This window comes from Gorilla gorilla, chromosome 4 (genome assembly GCF_029281585.2).
Source record: "Gorilla gorilla gorilla isolate KB3781 chromosome 4, NHGRI_mGorGor1-v2.1_pri, whole genome shotgun sequence".
NCBI classification, from domain to species: Eukaryota; Metazoa; Chordata; class Mammalia; order Primates; family Hominidae; genus Gorilla; species Gorilla gorilla.
In genome coordinates this window covers 36,196,419-36,210,267 of record NC_073228.2, presented here as the reverse complement: position 1 = coordinate 36,210,267, position 13,849 = coordinate 36,196,419, and positions in this window count along the sequence as shown.

Below are 13,849 nucleotides of genomic sequence, written 5' to 3'. Positions count from 1 at the left end.
TGTGTATGTGTGTGTGTTCCCAAATATTTCTGAGAAAGTGCTCTTGAAATGCGCCCTGTGTATTCATGGATTCATGCATATTCATAGCCTGTTCCTCTCTGTAGGTTCAGGTTTTTCTTTTCTGTCAAACGAGGCATTAAGTAAATTCTAAGGTCTCCTGCAGCTCTGACATTCCAGAGTTCTAGATATATAAGAATAGAGAGGAATCTGTGAAAAAGTCCAACCCTGGGGAACTCCTTCCTTTCTCTGTGGCTTTACACAGTGAAACCATCACCCAATGCTCTTGATAACTTAAAGATGAAAATTTCCTGTTCTCCAGATATCCTGCTCAATTCACCCATCATGTACCACCAAATATAGATTCACTGCACTTTGTCCTGTGTCAGGGACAGGGGTGGCTTCTGCACATAAAGTGGTGAAGAAAACAGGTACAGTCCCTGCTCTAATGGGCCTTGAGGATTCGTGGGGATATCGATGCTACATCAATAATCACACATAAAGGGGGTGAAATTACAAATGGAGGTGAGCGCTTTGCAGGAAAAGTAAAGGGTAAGATAAAGTGTAAAGAGGATCTAATTTAGCATGAGGGGTCAGGGAAAGGGGAAATGATCTTCTAGCTAAGATATGAAGGACAGGTGGAAGGTGGCCAAGCAGTGTCTGTGTGGCACATCATGTGTAAGAATCGAATTACTGCCATAGAATGGCTGTTTGAGAGTGATAAACCCCCTCTTTTGGCATCCAAGGAAGAAATTAAGTCACTCTAATTCTCAGAGAACACTTATAGCAAAGTCCATGATAGTTTTTATAGGTAGTTTATATTGTCAAAGATTCAGAGCCTCTCACAGTGAGAAGAAACCTCAGAGGTCACCTGACTCAAATCTGTTCTGATTTAGAAATCTCCTTCAAAATATGCTATACAATTATCAGGATTCTGCCAGGAGTCTCAGCTACTCAAGAGTCACTTTTCCCACTCTTGACAAGTCATTTTCCTTCCATTGAGTTCTTAGATTCCCATTACTTAGATTTTCCTTGCTAGACTGTAAATTCCATAGGACAGGAATTTTGTCTTCTTTGTTCAATGGTGTTATCTCAAGTGTCATGAACAGTGATTGCCATGTAGTAGCCTTTCAAAGCACATTTATTGAATGAATTCATTGAGACTAAAATAGGCCTCCCTAGGTTTTTGCTCACTGGCCTTAGTTCTGCCCTCTAGAACAACAAAGAACAAACCTAACATCTTATGTAAAGAGAGTTTTATAGTCATTTAAAAATAGCCATCATTTTCTGGTTATTCTCTTCTCTCTGTTAAATATTTCCAAGTATGTAGTTTTGAAACTCTCAACATTTTGATCACTATTTGGGATTCAATCTGACATGACCAGTCACCTGATGTGTTTTGGCTCCATGGCCCTACCCAAATTTCATCTTGCTTGTAATCCCCAGGTGTTGAGGGAGGGACTTGGTGAGAAGTGATTGGATCAGGGGGGCGTTTCCCCTATATGTTGTTCTGGTGATAGTGAGTGAGTTCTCAGGAGAGGTGATGGTTTTAGGTGTGGCATTTCCTCACTCTTCTCTCTCTGTCTCCTGCTGCCATGTAAGACATGCTTTGCTTCCTCTTTGCCTTCCACCATGATTGTAAGTTTCCTGAGGCCTCCTCAGCCATGTGGAACTGTGAGTCAATTAAACCTCCTTTCTTTATAAATTACCTAGTCTCTGGTAGTGTAAGTTCCAGTCTGAAAGCTGGCAGTCTAAAGACTCAAGAAGAGGTGATGTTTCAGTTTGAGTCCAAAGACTAATGTCTCCGCTCAAAGCAGTCAGACAGGAAGAGTTCCCCCTTGTTCAAGGGGGAGGTCAGCCTTTTTGTTCTGTTCAGGTCTTCACCTATTGGATGATGTCTATCCATATTACAGAGGGCAATCTACTATTCAGTCTACCAATTCAAATGTTAATCTCATCTCCAAATAGCCATATCCAGAATAATGATTTTGTTTTTGTTTTTGAGACAGAGCCTCACTCTGTCTCCCAGGCTAGAGTTCAGTGGTGAGATTTCAGCTTACTGCAACCTCCACCTCCCAGGTTCAGGCAATTCTCATGCTTCAGCCTCCTGAGTTGCTGGGACTACAGGTGCATGCCACCACACCCGGCTAATTTTTGCATTTTCTTAGTAGAGACAGGGTTTCGCCATGTTGGCCAGGCTGCTCCTGAACTCTTGACCTCCTCAGCCTCCCCAGTTGCTGAGATTACAGGCGTGAGCCACCGTGCCAGGCCCAGAATAATGTTTGATCAACTATCTGAGCAACCTGCGGCCTAGTCAAGTTGACACATAAAATTAACCATCATATTACCTATCAGGCTATCAAAGAAAAGTGTGTGTAAGGAAGCTTTGAAGAATTAACTTACAGTGAGAGATAGTACCTCATAGGTGAGAAGTAGCTAGTGGCATCTTCTGGGAGGAGGGTAATTGGTTGGGTTTGTATACAGGCAGAGGGAGAAGAAAGTTTTACCCTTACTAGGTCCAGAGGAACCTGTGGAACTAATGGCAATCATGAGAACAGATGGGACAGATTACATTCAGAAAAACTCCTCATGCACTAATAATTTGCTTGAGTAATTATTCTTTCTAATACTTACCCCCTCCACAATTTTGCTGTGAACTGGCAGTGAAGGCAGGACCAAAACCAAGAAAGAACTTATTCACTCTCAATCATTCTTTAGGCTTGGAAACTGGCCTTAACCCATTCAATCCAAAGGTGATAACTGTGGCCCAACCCCTTACCGACTTCAGGATAAAATACTGATAATGAAAGGCAAAGCCAGAATCATCAGGGCCTACAGCAACAGAGCTGGAAGTTGGGAATTGTGCTAACCGGAAATGTATTTGACTTTCTAATGCTGGGGTCCAATCCCAAATTAACTTATCTCATAATAAAATGTAAATGATCACTCTCTCAATTTAGCTATCACACATAGAAAACAGTTCATACTTACTGGAATAAATAAAAAAAATAGTGGTATAACTCAGTCTCCATTGTAATTCTATGCACAATTTAATACAATAAAATATTATGAGATGTGAAGAAGCTAGAAAATAATATCTATCATCAAAAAATAATTCAACAGAAACACAGATGAACTAGATATTGCAACAAGCAGACAAGGAGTTACATATTATTATAATAACGTTTTAGGATGTATAGGAAAAGATGAAAAAGTAAATGAATAGGCAAAGATCTCAAGAGAGGTTTGGAAAGTATTAAAAAAAAGAGCCAAAATAGAAATTCTGCAGCTAAAAAATACAGTAGCTAAAATAACTACATATTAGATGGCTGAAAAGGAAATGTCTAGCTCCAGATGGTTTTACTGACAAATTCTACCAAACATTTAAAAAATAGCACTAGAGTCAGGTGCGGTGGCTCATGCCTGTAATTCCAGCACTTTGGGAGGCTGAAGTGGGTAGATCGCCTGAGGTAAGGAGTTCGAAACAAGTCTGGCCAACATGGTGAAACCCCATCTCTACTAAAAATACAATAAATGGCTTGGGGTGGTGGCGGGCACCTGTAATCCCAGCTACTCAGGAGGCTGAGGCAGGAGAATCACTTGAACCCAGGAGGTGGAGGTTGCAGTGAGCTCAGATTGTGCCATTGCACTCCAGCCCGGGCAAGAAGAGCGAAACTCTGTCTCAAAATTAAATAAATAAATAGAAATAAAAAATAGCACTAATTCTACACAATATCTTCCAAATAATAAAAGGAAAGGTTCAATTCATTTTATAAGACGAACACTACCCTAACACTAAGACCAAACATAGACATAGATCAATGCCAAAAAAACAAAACTATAGACCAATATTTCTCATTATCCTAGATTCAAAAATTCAAAAAATTTTAGCAAATTGAATCCATCCATATAAAAGTATACCACAACCAAGAAGAGTTTATTCCAGGAATACAAAGACTGGTTTTGTATTCAAAAAAATTATCAATGTAATTTGACATATTACAGTGGATTTTGGTTTATATTAACTAAGGTTTATATTTATTAGTTTATATATAAACAGTTTAAATAAGAAAGACTTCATGATCATGTCAAATCATGCAGAAAAGCCATTCAAAATTGAATATAATGTGGCCTAAATTATACTCATTTTTATACCAATTTGGTCATAAAATGTAACCTTTAGTATCTTTTATTGAGAAAGGGACCCACAAAAGCAAATGTACCTAGGGCCTATGAAAGTCATAAAGCAATCCTACTCTGGAATTATATAGATAATAATTAGTTGGTAATCTTAAGTTATATCACTGTAATATATCAGTTTTTTTCCTCATCTATACAATAGGAGATAATGAATAGTTTTTATTTCATAGGAGTGTCGATTTTCAAAAGATTATACAAGTACCTAAAAGCTTATTAAACTGCTTTTGGTATAAGGAATAACAATAAATGGTAGCTGCTCTTAAAATGCATATATATGATATGATATGTACTTTGCTTAAACTTTCTGTATTTTTAGTTTATCAGTTAAATTGGGTTAGGACATTTGTATTACAAGACATTATACATTTTTGGAGATTCTTTTCCAGTTTCACAAAGTTTGCATAAGGCTTAAAAACTGCAGTTATACTTTGCATGCTAATTCCTGTCCTAGCATTTATGCAAAGATCTACGAAGATCCAGCCAACTCCTGTGGGCTTTTTATGGGATGATGATTCTGTCATATACTTTCTATGGCACGTAGGTCTCAGTTATCTTCTCAGTAGCCGAAAAATGACTTATATTCACCCACTTTTACTTTATACTTAGTCCTCTGTTTATTTTTCTCCTCTATAAAAAAATCACTTAATGGTAGAAAAGCTTTTAAAGATATAATTTGTTATCATTGGTCAGAGATTTTTCTCCGTATGAAATTCATTGATTATATTGGATCAGACTGGTCTGATTGGCATCATGTTCTAATTTAGTGATTCTAAAACCCACCTACAGAAGCAGAGGGTTGTTGCTTTTAATACAAACCACTGTCTCTCACTCTGCTGATTCAGGTTTTTTAGATAAATTATTTTAAAAGCTCTCAGGTGATTCTAATGATTGACCAGCTGTGGAAACCAATATCTTCTCAACTATCCAAACTATCACTCACGTGAAAAAGCATTGTTATTTTATGAAAATGGACTAAGGCAAGGGGAAGGAGCTCTGGCCATTGATGCCAAAAAAGCTCTTAGATCCTATTTTTTCTTAAAAGTGTGATTATGTGTAGAGTGATGAAAGTTTGTTTGACATAGTCATCTTAGTCATTACTGAGGCATAAATGACTTTGAGAATCTTATCAGTGCTATAGATAGACCCTTTCTCCAGGAAATTCAGAACATTTCACACACAGTTTCAGAGAGTTAAAGATTTTTTAGAATATTTCTAAAACAGAGCTTTCAGATGAGCTGAAATGGACTATGGAGGTTGTCTGTAAGGTGACCCACTCAAGCTCTCAGCTAGCACGTTGAATTGGATGATATTGGGTAGTACTGGAGGCCAACCACACTGCAGAGTTTATTCTACTACATTCAGCTTTCTTTTCTTTTCTTTTTAAAGGAGGGTAATCTAACATATTATGTCTAAACTTTAATTACTTGGCTCACAAATAATAATGGAAACCTCCCTTCTCAAAGAGTGACAGAAAATAAAATACAGGCTGTGGGGAAACTCTATACATCCTTGGGTCTCAGTTTTCTTCATAAGATGAAGGGACTTATTGGGTCAGAGCAATGGATTTATTTTTTTTCTGACTATGTTTTTAATTTCAAAATATTTTAACCATACTAAATGAAATGATATAACAAACCCACATATATTTACCATCTGAATCAAAAAACCTTAATATTCTGCCATATTGGCTTCCAGTTTTTTAAAAGAGGTAAAATGGAACAACCACAATTGAAAATCACTGTATGTACTATCTTGATCTCATCTCCCGGCCTTCCAGAGGTAGCTACAATCCTGAAGCTGCTGTGTGTCATTACATTATTGTTTTTGACTTATATTATGTATATATCAAAAAATACAATATAATTCTACAAGTTTTGGAATTTGAGTTAAATCAAATTTTATCAGACTCTACACATTGTTTTGCAATTTATTTTTTTACTCAACTTTATATTTTTGAGATATTTCCATTTTGACATTTGTAGCTCCAGTTCATACATTTTAAGTGTTATATACTATTCTGTTGAAGTAATATATACTAGAATCTCAGAATAAGTGTGAAATTCAAGTGCAATGGAATTTATCTTTGAAGAATAAGACAAGAGTATGTCTTCTTATCTCCAGTATCCTTTCGACATAATTTCATTGAATATAACCCTCAAACAAAAGGAGGTGACAATGAACTGGAAAAGTCGTGGTACTGTAACCACTCTCCTGGAATTTTATTCCAAATATAAGGCCAAGAAACACTCCCATTGATGTTTAAGCTGGGTCATACAACTTCACCAGGTACTGCCAAACCATAGAGAGTGAGACCCAAGAACTGCAAGATCTCATAACTAAAATCCTTATCTTACCTGGCTGAATGTTTGAACCTCATTTATTGTATTTTAGAGAGATTTTACTGTACAATAGTTAATTTATATGTTCTCCTATTGATGAATATTTTGGTCATTTCTAATCACTCATTCCTAGTGTTTTTAATATCATTTTATGTTTTCTTCTACCCAGGTTTGAGTATTTCTCTAGAGAATTCATCTAGGAGTGAAACTGTTCAATAAACAGCTCTGCAGATCTTCTCCTCCAAGTGATTGTACTAATTTATTCTCTAACCAGCCATTATGGGCTGAATATCTGTGCCCTCCTCAAACTCATATGTTGAAGCCTCAATCCCTAGTATGATAGTATCTGGAGATGGGACCATTGGGAGGTAATTAGGTTTAGACTAGATCACAAGGGTGGAGCCTTTATGATGGGATTAGTGTCCTTATAAGAAGAGGAAGTGAAATGAGAGCTCTGTTGGCATGCACACAAAGAAGAGGTCATGTAAGCACACAGACAGATGGCAGCTGTCTGCAAGCCAGCAAGAGGGCCCTTACCAAGAACAGAATCTGTTGGCACCTTCATCTTGGACTTCCCAGCCTCCAGAACTGTGAGAAATAAATGTCTGTGGTTTAAGTCACCTAGTCTAAGGTATTTTGTTATAGCAGCCTGGGCTAAGACACTAGAATTTACAAAACTTCTCATTGATCCACGACTTCATTCAGCATTTACTGGCATTGTCAGATTGATGCAAATCTGATAGACATAAAAAGGTATCCCATTTTGGTATTAATTTACATTTCCCTGTTAACTGGGGAGGTGTAATACGTTTTAATGATTTTGGTCCCTTCAATTACCACCTGCGAATTAACTGTTTATGTATTTGTCACATTTTTAAAAGAACAGTTGTCTTTTTATTATTGGTTATGTTAATATGTCATAGATCTGTTTATAATATATTAACATATGAATTTATATTTTAAATAACATATATCTATATAAACTTATGTATATAACACATATATGTTTATGTAACATATATCATTTATTTATATAAAACATATGTTACTTACATAACACATATTTATAACATGTTATAAATATAACATATTTATAGTTATATGTTATATGTTACACATATAATATTAAAATATATTTATATTTTAATATATATAGCATATTTTATGTTATGTGTTATCTGTTACACATACATTAACATAAGTAATATGTTAATAGTCAACATAACATCTATTTAAATTATAACAAATTTATAACATATACATATTTTAACATATAAAACATGTATATTTATATGTTACATATTATAACATATGTTATAAATATAACAACATTAACATATATGTATTAATATTATCTTTCAGTTCATGACTTGTCTTTTAATTTTGCTTATGGTGGTTTTCTGTCCTACACAAGTATTTACTTAAAAAAACTTGAAACATAAGCTATACACAGGAAATTGCACACAGCATAGATGTACAGCATGAAGAACACACCTATGTAGCCAGCACCCCAGAGGCCCCATCATGCTCCCTCTCAACAAACCTTCCCACAAAGGTGACCACCATCTATCTACACTTACTACTTAGTTGTGTCTGTTTTCTGAACTTCATATAAATAGAATAGTGCAAAATATATTATTTTCCTCAATAAGGTGCTACTTAAATGTTCTGTGTTTTTTTGTAAGGCAATAGTTTGTTCCTTCTCCTAATTCTTTATTTTATTATTAGAATATACCATAGATTATTTTTTCTACTATTAATAGACTTTTTCTTCTCAGTTCTTGGCTAATACAAATAGTTTTCCTATGAACATTCCTATACATGTTGGAGAATATATGCAAACAGAACATTTTGGTTTGACATATAGCTACAAGTGGAATTGCTGGTCCTAGAGTCTGCACAGTACCACACAGTATTTCTAGTACTACACATTATTTCAAAATTTTACACCAATCTCTATTTCTACCAGCAATGCCTAAACAGTCCTATTGCTCCACAACAATGCTGTCTTTTGGTATTGACAATAATTTTCATCATAGCCATTCTTTATGTGTAGTATAGGCTCTTGGTAGTTGTAATACATATTTTTCTGGTGACTAATGAAGCTGAATATCTTTTAAAATTATGTTTTTTGGAATTTGAATTTCCTCATCTTTTGTAAGGGCTGTTCAAGTCTTTGGTTTATTTGAAGGAATGGTTGTCTGTATTTACCTTTCCTTTGTATATTCTAGACCCAAATATTTAACATATACATGTTATGTATGTATATGTATATTACATATGGCATGTTATATATGTGTAAAACATGCATAGGTATGTATATATTTTATACATGTTTGTGTATGTATGAATATGTATATTCACCCAGAAATATATATACACATATGTAAGTATACATACATAATATATGATATATATTTTTATATGTGTATGTGTGTGTATAAAGTATCTTCCCTCATTCAGTGATCTGTCATTCAATCCCTAATGGCATTTTTTTCTTCACTGTATGACTTTTCTATGCTTTCTATATTTTATATTTACATATTCTATATTTTCTATATATCTTGAATCATAAAACTACCTTTTAAAAATTGAGGCATAGCATAGTCACAGAAAGGCACACTTCAGTGCATAACTCAAAATTTCACACATTGAACATGTCCACATAACCAGGCCCCAGATGAAGAAACAGGATACTGTAAGTCCCAAGTCTTCCTTGCATTTCTTTCCAGTCACAGTTTTCCAGGTGGGGGTGGGGAGTCACTAACCTGACTTCTAAATGCATGGAGTGGATTTTCATATTTTTAAATTTAATATAAATAATGTGATACTTCTTTTGGGGGGGTGTCTGGTTTAGTTTGTTTAATAATAGGTTTTGTTGCTGTCTTAGTCCTTTTGGGCTGCTATAACAAAATACCATAAACTCAATGGCTTATAAGAAACAGAAATTTACTGCTCACAATTCTGGAGGCTGGGGAGTCCAATATCAGGGCACCAGCAGTGGCTGGTGAGGTTTCATTTCTGGTTCATAGATGACACATAGCTACGTCCACATAAGGTGGAAGGGAGAAGGCAGATCTCTGGGGCTTCTTTTATAAGGGCACTAATCCCATTTATGAGGGTAGAAGCCTCCTGTCCTAATGACCTTTTTAAGTCCTCATTTCCTAATATTATCACCTCTGAGGTTAGGTTTACAACATATGACTTTTGCAGAGACACAAACATTTAGACCATAGCAGTTGCTTATAGCAACTATTTTATTGTTAAATAGAATTCTCTTCTATTAATATGCCATAATGTATTAATCCTACTCTAGATGGATATTTTGATAATTTTTATGTTGTAGCTGTTGTTACAAATAACACAGCTATGAATGAACAATATTGTAGATTATTTGAGAGCATATATATGCATTTCTTAGGTGTAGAATTGCTAGTTCATAGGATATGCATGTGTTCAGCATTAGTGGATACTTCCAAACAGTTTCTTCAGTCTTTCTTTTTTTTAAGCCAATCTACACTCCCCTCAGCTGTCTTTAGATATTTGAAGAAGCCAGCCAAGTCCAGAAAACTAAAAAGCCCACTTACAGACTTGAAGTTGAAACAAATGGTTATGGCTTTGAACAACTGAGGTTAAGGGTAGTTTGTCATACAATATAATTGCCTCAATAGACACCTGATTGACTTGCATTCTTGGAATAAACTCTCATTTGGTTATATTATCCTTTTATATACCACTGAATTCTAATTGTTAATATTTAGACTAATGATTTAACAATTTTTGCATCTATGTTCATTAGCCTGTTGACATTTAAATTGCCTTTTTTGTAATGCCCTTGTCATATTTTAATATCAAGCTATGCTGACCTAATAATTTGAGATGAGAATATTCCCCTCCCCAACTCTAAACATTTCCTCCCCTAATCTCTTCCAGAGTGTGTGAGAAATTGGTGGTGTTTCATCCTTAAATGTTAGGAATAAATCACTGTGAAAGCCTTCTAGTCCTTGAGATTATTTAGCAGAAAGAATTTAAATTATAGATCAATTTAATTAATATATATGAAATTATTAATATTTATTTCTTCTCATTTCAGTTTTGGGGATTTCTAGAAAGGTGTCAATTTGACTGAAACTCTCAAGTTTAATTATATAAAGTTGTTAATATCCTTTTATTATCTAGTAATATCTGCAACATCTATCTGTGGCAATGACCTCATTTTAATGTCTGATATTAAGGGGTTTTCCCCTTCTCTGTTTTTGATCAGCTTTTTTAGCTGAGTCCGTGAATTTTATTAGCCTGTTTTGTTTTAAGAACCATTTTATTGTTTAATTTTTATATTAATAAATTTGTCTTCTATCAATTTGTTCACATCAAGATTTCTGGATTTTTTTTCATTTTCTTAGGGTAAGGTTTTTTTCAACTTTTTTAGGTTGGATACTTTCATATTTTCTAATATATTCATTTTAAGCCTATAAATTTTATCCTTAATAGCTTCAGCTTTACTTCACATCATCTAATAGCAGTAGTTTCATCATTATTTAGCTCAAATACCTTATATTACTTTTTGTTAATCCTATTTTGATGTGGATTATTTGGAAGTATGTTGACTATTTTTTAAAGAGTAGAAATTTTCTGGTGATCTGTTTGTTTTCAATTTGTTGGTTCATTCTCCTGTGGTCAGAAAACAGAATGGTGTATCTATCCTTGTTCTGTGTCCCAAGCAGAGAACAGGTTCAGGGTATAAAATTATCACGCCATCTTCAAATTGAGAGTTATAGAGTCTTGTGGTTCTTTGAGTTGCCTAAGAGTCAGAAAGAGAAAAATCAGGCTGAATTCTATTCGCCCCCTGCCCTATTTCATTTTATTTACAGCACACCTACCTTATCTGTTTTACTGACTAGGTTTTGGTGTAAGATTTTTTAAAAAAGAATTTCGCATCCTGACACTACTAAAAATACAAAAATTAGCCAGGCATGGTGGTGTGCGCCTGTAGTCCCAGCTACTTGGGAGGCTAAGGCAGGAGAATCACTGGAACCCAGGAGGCAGAGGTTGTGGTGAGCCGAGATCACACCATTGCACTCCAGCTGGGAGACAGAGCAAGACTCCGTCTCAAAAAAAAAAAAAAAAGGATTTCACTGCTGAAAATGTCTATAAACCACTGTATTATTAGAATATCCTGCAGTAGTTTAGTTATAAAATTTCATTATTCTATATATTTTGCTATTCGGAAAAATCATATTACCCTTCTGGGTTCAGAATGATCTAATCAGGTTGACATGGTATGCTGACCTCCATACAGTTGATTCATTAAACTTATCCAGTTACTTTATTATTATGTTAATGTACATATATGATCTGGGTGTGAATGACCACATGGACCTCTGCTAAGTTTTATAAAAACCGATATAGCTAGTTATCAAGTAATCTAGTAAAAAATATTCAACCCATCCTGAAGATCAAAGACATGCATGTTAAAGCAGTAGAGTCATATAATTTTCTTTATTTATCAGACTGGCAAATATTAAGTATTTTTATACACTTCTAGTGAGAATCTGTATTTAAAATTAGATGGCTTTTTTTTTTTTTTGTCTAAGGAAAGAGCTGGACCAGAGTCAGGTGTCACAAACTCAAATGCCTACAGGAGCCAGAAAACGGAAACCAGATTGACATTTCTCTTTCCCGTGGAAGTGTTCAATTTTGAAAGCTTTCTATGAAGTTCTAGGAGTGTGTCTAAAAATAATGAATAGAGCCAGTATGTATTTCAAGTATAAGACAACAATTAGATATACTCAAACATGAAGCATTTCAGCACCAAACAACCCTTCTTATCCCAAATGCATACATGCACTTGCTGACAAGTTCTGCTTTAAAAGCATAAAGCAAAAAAAAATTAAATGAGAACTGAAGGAGCCATAGTAAAAAAAGTATTAGTGGTGTGTGCTGAATCTTTTTAAATCTACAACTAATATAAGCCAATTATGCAAATAATATTTATGGAACAGATTAGTCATGCGACAAAATATAATAAAGATAATGATAAACGTAATAAAATTACTTCAAAAATTTAAAAATGCAGTTAGAAGAGGTAGGAGAACGTGTGAGATTTTTCTTTGTTGAGTAACTGATAGGGTCAAAACTGAAATTTGCTAAAAAAATCAAACACATAGATTTCAACTACTACATAGCCTTTCATCAGTCTTAGAGGTATATTTTTGGAAAATAATAAATGAGGTCATTATACTTTTCCCCCTTCTATGAAAATCAAGTTAAAATAAATGCTTTTATGCAAAATCACTGCATGATCTTTTTAAAATAAGTTTTCAAATCCATTACTGTTCTATGCATATAAAAATGGTATTTGAGATGATAGTCCCCCAATAATAATGGATATTTCTTGGTGGAAGATTTAAGGTGACAAAGGTGTTTTCTTCTTTCTACTGTTCTCCATGTCTAAAATTATTTAAAAAGATCAGGCAATAATGTTACAAGAACTTTAACTCATCATTTTTCTTCTTCAAATAAAAATAAAGCAAATATCAAACAAACACATAAAAAAAATTGTGTGCTTCATTCTATATACTAATTGTGACCCAAATGATCACTGAGATTTCTGTAATTCTAAACCATATCAGTCTGGTTCTAACTAATGAGCAATAAGAAAACTCATGAGACAGCTGTCCTTGCCCCTCAGAGGACATCCCATCTCCTGTCTACTCTTGCCTTGGAACTGGATCTATCCTCCCTCCCACCTCTACCCAGTAGCTGCCTCTTTCTTCTGCTGTCTCTGTGTAAAGGTTCTTCCATGGTCTTATGTAAATTGGAATTTAAATCCTACAAACTACATTGTGAGACTAATGGATCGGAAGAGATCTTTCCTCTCTGCCTACTTCTCCCTTGAAGGGAACCGTATTTATTGCTTTAATTAGAGCACCAAGCTGTAGGAGTAAATGCAAGTCTTCAGCACTTCTCCTGACAGCTTTAAATTGGGGAGGCAACTTGGAAAACTTCTGCTGCAAAAATGCCAGCTGGATAATTAGTACTATGTGGCTAACAGTTTAAAAAAGCTGGGAGGGGAGATGAGAATTAGTGTAAGCATCTTTAACACACTTTAACATTCTAAAATGGGTTTCCAAAAACGTTGCTGCTGAAATGTTTGCAAGATTTTTGTTAAATGTGACTTCATGTATTAATGTTCTTTTTGTGTGGAGGGAGGAGGAGGTGTTGACATTCATCTAACCTGCAGCAAGTGTCACTGGATTGCTGAGCTGGCTTTCTCTCTGTGCTGAAAGGAAAGAATAATTCCCTCCAATTAT